The following is a 7,254-nucleotide window of genomic DNA, read 5'->3' as shown; positions in this document are numbered from 1 at the left end:
GCCCCCTTTGGTGCCCCTATAGGCCTGTGCCCATTGAGGAGAGTATGCTGGGTGCCTCTTCAAAGAAAACATTGGGAGAGGACGAAATGATGAACATAGATGTCTGGATCTCAAAGGTGGGCTCAAGACCTGAGAGAAGGAACGGCCACGTAGTGATTGTAGACGGGGGGGCCTTAAGGGGCCTCGTGGAGATCCACGGGCCCATTGTGGCTCAGATGTGGTGGAAAATTCCCGTGCCCCAGGAATGACAAGGAGTAGTGGGAAAGTTGTTGGCTGTGAAAAGGTCAGGCAGACAGGCAGAAGCATGGTCTGGTGACCTTCAACCGTGGACAGGTAATGAAGAATCATAAGGATGGCTGGAGGCCTCAGAAAACACCTTGCACAGTCAGAAGACTGAAGTGGCCCCATAATATCTTGGTTATATGTAAGTCCCCTGTAGTGGATTGAATTATGTCCCCCTGCAACTCCCTGAAGCTTGAATTGTGTCCGCCAAGTTTTATGTATTAGAAACTTAGCCCGCACTGTGACTGTTAAGAGGGTGGGAGATCCTATTATGGTCATTAAAGGTGGAGCCTTGAAGAGGTGATTGGATTGTAGGACCGTGCAGTAGTGAATGGATTAAAAATGGTGGTCAGGTGTGTGGTTCTGAGGGCTCTAAAAGAAGAGGAGAGTCTGTCTTTCTCTCTGCTCTCTCTGCTTCCACCATCTTGCAATGTGAGACCCCTGCCTGGGTCACTGTTGCCACCACCAGATGGACTTTGGACTTCCTAAGCTCAGAAACTGTTAAGCAATAAATTTCATTTTATTTATAATTACCCAGTCCCATGTATTTTGTTATAAGCAACACAAAACAGACTAATACATCCCCCAAGACATAAACCCAACCCCAGGTATATTAGTGTGAATATGGGCTAACACTGCTGGAACCAAGAGAATCAAATATACAGCGACTCCAACAAGTAGATGGGCATCCAAGTCAGTGGGCAGCGTTGCTTCACAAGACCAATTAATGACACATACTCTTACCTTATTGCTTCCTCACACCCTGGGATGTTGTCCTTACCTACACGATCAAAATGGGCTCACCAACTCCTTCACAATGTGCAGCCCACGGAAAGGGGAGAAAAGAAGGAATGGAGGGCTAGTGATTTCTCTTAAAGAAAGTATTAAGGATGTAGCACACATTACTTCTCTCACATTCCATTGGCCAGAACAAGTTACATGACTATGGGGCAGGTAGGCCACAGGGTCTGCAGTGGTAGCCCCTGTTTCATTCCTGATATTAGTATTTGTGTCTTCTCTCCTGTGTCTTTCACTTTTGTTAGAGGTTTATCAATCATATTGATCTTTTCAAAGAACTAGCCTTTGTTTCATTAATTTTTCTGTTTCTCTGATTTCCATATCATTGATTTCTGCTCTTTATTGTTTCCTTTCTTCTGCTTGCTTTGGGTTTACTTTGCTCATCTTTTTCTAAGTTCTTGAGGTGGGAGCTTAGATTATTCATTGGAGTCTTCTCTTCTTTTTCAATGTAAACATTTCGTGCTATAAATTTTGCTCTAGGCACTCTTTAAGCTGTGCCCCACAAATTTTAACATGTTTAACACAAATTTTCACTTTCATTTAGTTCAACATATTTTTTCATATTAACTTCCTTTGCTACTTCCTCTTTGACCATTGATATGTAGAAAGATGTTGTTTAGTCTCCAAGTGTTTGTAGATTTTCTGTTGTCTTTCTGTTATTGATATCTAGTGTAATTCCACTTGTCGAGGTTTGTTTTATGGCCCAGGATATGGTCTATCTTGGTGAATATTCCATAGCTTATTGAAAATACTATGTTTTCTGGGCCGGCCCGGTGGCGCACTGGATAGTGCGCCGCTTGGGAAGCGCGGCGGCGCTCCCGCCCGAGGGTTCGGATCCCACATACAGACCGGTTCCCGCTCACTGGCTGAGCGAGGCGCGGGAGCAACACCGAGGGTTGCGATCCCGTTGCCGGTCCCCGGTCCGGTACGGGGGCAACACTGAGGGTTGCGATCCGTTGCCGGACATGGAAAAAGATAAAAGACAAAAAAAAAGAAAAGAAAATACTATGTTTTCTGCTTCTTTTGGATGGAAAGTTCTACAAATATTAATTATATACTGTTGGTTGATGGTGTTATTCAGTTCTTCTACATCCTTGATGGTTTTCTGTCTAGTTGTTCTATCAATTGTTGAAAGAGAGGTATTAAAGTCTCTGACTGTAATTATAGATTTGTCTATTTCCCTCTTCAGTTCTATCAGTTTTTATTTCACATATTTTACAGCTCTGTTGTTTGGCGCATGCACACTTAGGTTTGATAGGTATTCTTGGTGGATTGAGCATATTATTTATCATCATATATAATGTCTCTCTTTCTGCCTCTGATACTTTTCCTTGCTCTGAAGTCTACTTTATTCTGCTTTCCCTTAATTAATGTTTGCATGATATACCTTTGTCCATCATTTTACATTCAGCTTCCCTACATTGTTACATTTGAAGTGAGTTTCTTATACACAGCATATACTTGGGTCATGTTTTTTAATCTAATCTGCCAGTCTGCCTTTAGTTTGGGTTATTTAGACCACTAAATTTAATGTAATTATTGATATGTTAGGGCTTAAGTCTGTCCATTTATTTTTTGTTTCTGTTTGTTCTCTCTGTTTTCCATTTCTCTGTTTTCTTGTCTCTCTCTTTTTATTTTTTATGGCTGGCCAATATAGGGATCTGAACCCTTGACCTTCATGTTACCAGTTCCGTGCTCCAACCAAGTGAGCTAACTGGCCAGCGCCTCATTTCTCTGTTTTCTTTTTCCTGCCCTCATGTGATTACTTAAACATTTTTTAGAATTCCCTTTTAATTTATCTTTAGTATTTTTAATTATATCTCTTTGTATAACTTATTTAGGGGGGGTTTCTGGGCATTCCATTATATATACATAACTTATCACTAAAATATAGCTGTATCACTACATATAACTTATCTTCTAGTTTCAGCAAGGTATAAGAACCTACATCCTTTTATATCCCTTTACTCTCCCCACTATATTGTAATTGTGTTAAATATTTCCTCTACATGTGTACATTTAGAACTACATCAGACGGTGTTATACTTTTTACTTTTGCTGTCAAATATAATCTACAAAATTCAAGGGTAGAAGGAAAGCTTATTGTATTTACCCATATTTTTGCTCACTATGTCTTTTTCCCTTTCTAATATTCCAAGGTTCTTTCTTTTAATGATCCCTTTCTATTTGGAGAATTTCTTCTACCTATTCTTTAGAATGGGTCTACTGGTAATTATTTTAGTTTTCCTTCATCTGAGAATGTTTTGATATCCTCTTTATTTCTGAAGGATATTTGTACTAGGTATAAAATTCTGTGTTGACGGTTCTTTCTTTCAATACTCAAAAAATATTGTACCTTTTCCTTCTGGCCTCCAGTGGTTTCTAATGAGAAACCTTCTGTCATTCAAACTGTTTTCCCGTAGGGACAAGGTGTCAGTTTTCCTCTGGCTGCTTTCAAGATATTTTCTTTGTCTTTTATTTTCAGAAGTTTGATTATGATGTATTTTGGATGTATTTCTTTGGGGTTTTCTATTTGGGATTCGCTTTCCTTTTTTTTCTTTTTTCTTTTCACCCCAAACCACATTTTATTCTATGACCTTTATATTGCTTTTCCATTATTTAAAGATTGAAGCAATGTGAAAGGATGGATGTTAAAAGAACATAATGAGTCAATCACAGCACATACACCTAGTAAAACCTTTAGGTCTATGCCACACAATCCAAACACAAAGATAAGTCCAGTAGTGCCTCATGTTCTGAGTTTTTGTAAAGCAAATGGAAATATTTGGAAGGATCGATATATTTCAGTAGAAGAGGCATAAATGCCCTGAAAACAGAAAGTTGACACAATTTTAAATATAATTCACATACTTTTTAAAAATCAAATACAATGAATAGAATATGGTTTTAAGTACATGAATACTTCAGCTTTAGAAGAACAGCAGAGGTGGTACCTAGTACCAAAAACTCATACACAGTCTTTTGCTTCTTCTATTGATGAAACAGTGTGCCTCTATACAATCACACATTGCAATGGAATAAATTCTCTATTGATTTTAGACTTTCTCAAGGACAGAGGTGATCAATAATTAATAATTAATTAATTAATATATATTTCTTTTTCTTTTTTCTTTTGCAAAGTCTGAGCAAAAACAGTAACACCTAAGAGAACTTCCTTTCTCCTCTGTCTCATGTGTCTAGAAAGCACTTGGCCCCATAGGGTAGTGGAGTGTGCTTGCCAGCTGGGCAGACTGCTGATCACTGTGCAGTCCCAACACAGAAGCCAACTGAGCAAAAGTGCAGTGAGTGAGTGCTTACTGTCCTAAGACAGAAGAAAAAAGGCCACCAGCTGCACACTTCCCAACTCAACAGCAAAAAATGGGGGAGGCGGTCAGATAAAATCAAATGCTTCTCTCCCCCTGCCCCACCTCACCTACCTTATTTAAAAAATTTGTACAATCTAAGAATAACCATTTTGTTCAAGGTACCACAGGGGAAAAACTGGAGTGATTGTTATTATTTCTTTCTTTCCATGTATATTCTGAAGGGAAAGTTAAGTAACTGGAGCACAGAACTCCAGAGTTGCAAATCCTAATGCCCAAAGTAAACTAGATTCACCCTTTCGTTAGGAGGGGAGAGACTGGTTTTAAGTATACAGTATCAGGAGTAATTAAAATGTGAAAATTGTATACTGCCACCAAAGGGAAGGACAATGTCACCGAGGCTTGACCTGTGACCTGTCATCTTCCTCCCAAATTAATACCTCTGTGCAGGAAGACTGTGCAATGAACCCTCACCCTGCTCCACTGAAGCAAGCTGCTAGCATCGCACTACCACTCGGAGCTGCCTGGCTCCAGTGGGGCTGACTCACCTGTTTATTTGAGGAAGACAAAGCAAAGCACCTGCTTTATGATGCTGTTAGGGATGATTCACTGCTGCAAGAATGTGCACCAATATCAGCTCTATGCATATCTACCTCTCACAGGATGTGGTCCCTGTCTGTTCCAGTGGGCTAAAACTCTCCTGTACATGAGTTATTGCCATTGGAAAACTAATAACTTTCTAGGAATGTAGACAATACCACTCTGTATCTCTATGACTTTCACTGTGAACATCACGTGCATCAATTATGTCTACATATAACTCTGCCTTTTGGTGGAAGTCTGGGATTGTCTTCCATTCTTTCTTGGAAACATCAGTGATATAACAGTGAAAATAAATACAGTGCTCTGTTTTCATTGGCTGTGTTGAAGAATCCAACCAAAGGAAAAAGGTTCTCTTATTTTTCAAAAGCAGATTTCCTTTCATTTAGGTCTTGAGTCAAATCTTTGTAGATTTCTCTAACAGCTGATCATACCGTGCCTGCTGCATAAAGTCACTGACTATTATTTTAGCAATCTTCCAACCTCTCTCTTCTTTGGCCTCATCAGGACTTCCATGGACCTATTTCTTCATAGCTTGGAAGAACATGGATCCTTTTGATTTCTTTATATCAGGTTCAGATTCAGACTCTCGGATGAACTGCCCCAAGCAGCTGACTCTTCCAAATGTCATCTTCTCTGCAGATGTCTGTTGATACAAAGATTTTGGTCCAGACTTGTGGCATCCACAATTATGGCTTCGTCAAAACTTTTCAGAATTTTAATACTGGCTTTTTTCATACTGGACTAAGAAGTGGAGCTGTCTGAACCACCTAGGGGAGACTTGTCATGGGGGCCAACACAGCCATTAGCAGTCAGCGAAACATTCCCTCCCAGAAATTCATCTTCTCAAACTGAATGGATGAGATCATTCTAATAGGTATCATAAAGATTGCTGGACAAAAAGCCAGGTAAAAAGACCTTCTCCATGGTCTAACGTGATGGAGTTGTGAAAGAGTTAGCGAGTGGCCCACCTTCTCGCAGATACTGGATTCAATTTCTGATCGTACAACATCATCAAATCCAAGAGAATGTGTGGCTTAGAGAGAGAAGTACTTATCATATAAAATCGTGGCATCATTCTGTGCTTCCTGTCCACCATATTGGCCCTTTTGGGCAGTAGGCTGCGACTGGAAGTTATCTGCTGCCAACCAGAACTGTAAGATATTTATTGCATCCTCTTTTCCATATCATATAAAATCGTGGCATCATTCTGTGCTTCCTGTCCACCATATTGGCCCTTTTGGGCAGCAAGCTGCGACTGGAAGTTATCTGCTGCCAACCAGAGCTGTAAGATATTTATTGCATCCTCTTTTCCATGTACTCAGAGAAATAAAAGAGGGCTGACTCACAGAAGAGAATGTCAGCCAGGTGAACAGTTCCACTGGTCAGCACTTCAATCTGGTATTTACAGAAATGGTGACTTCGTGGAAACTCACTAAAGTACTCTTGCTCCATTGCACTAAAGACTATGGACTGTGCCAAAACGAAACAGTTGGGACCCACCTGTCCATCTTCTCCACAAATCTTTACTATGATGTCATTTCTCATTGCTTCTGTAATTGGTACTGGTTTAGCAGCATCTGGAGATAAATATTTGGTGGAAGTATTCACTACATCTTGTTCTATACTTTTCACAAGTTTTCCTGCTAATTCCTTTCGTGGAGAAGAGGAACTATTTCTACTGGCCTCTATAAGTCTGGAGGAGGATTCTTGGGTTTCCATGAAAACTTGATGACTCTCTGCCCTGGCCATTTCAAGATGGAAAAAATGGGCACTGTCACATTCCTGGGAAAGCAGCAAGTGACTCTGAGTGTTGTTAGTTCTGTTATTCAAGTCAGTTCCTTCTGATTGAATCATAAATAATTGGGCTGAGCTAGAATCCTCCAGTCTCTTGTCAAGAGACTTTGTTACCAAAGATGCTGTAGTTCCGTGCTTTTTAGATGGAGAGACAGGCTCAGCCAGCAAGCTCTGCTTCACTATGTTCAGACTGTGTGCTCTTATTTGAGACCAAGTTGCAGAGTGAAAACTTTCAGCCTCTCACCAAAATATAACCAAATGCTCCATTCTCCGAAGTTCCATGAATTGAGTGAAATAAAGGATGACAACAATGTTGTGCAAGACTTGTTCAAGGGTCTTTGAAGGACTTGATTTGGTCTCTCTTTTTTTTTTTTTTTCCTTTTTTTGTCTTTCTTTGTGACCGGCAACGGGATCGCAACCCTTGGTGTCGCGCCCGCACCGTGCTCAACCAGTG

General features: G+C 40.2%; 1 pseudogene; it reads right to left on the bottom strand.

Annotated features, from left to right (window-relative positions):
• Positions 1-5,400: 5,400 nt before the first annotated feature.
• Positions 5,401-7,254, bottom strand: part of LOC103606534 — a 34,579-nt pseudogene continuing 32,725 nt past the window's right edge.

Source organism: Galeopterus variegatus, unplaced genomic scaffold (assembly GCF_000696425.1).
Source record: "Galeopterus variegatus unplaced genomic scaffold, G_variegatus-3.0.2 Scaffold6659, whole genome shotgun sequence".
In the NCBI taxonomy this organism is placed as follows: Eukaryota; Metazoa; Chordata; class Mammalia; order Dermoptera; family Cynocephalidae; genus Galeopterus; species Galeopterus variegatus.
Note: the sequence above shows the minus strand (reverse complement) of the source record. Positions and strands in the feature narration are given on the sequence as shown.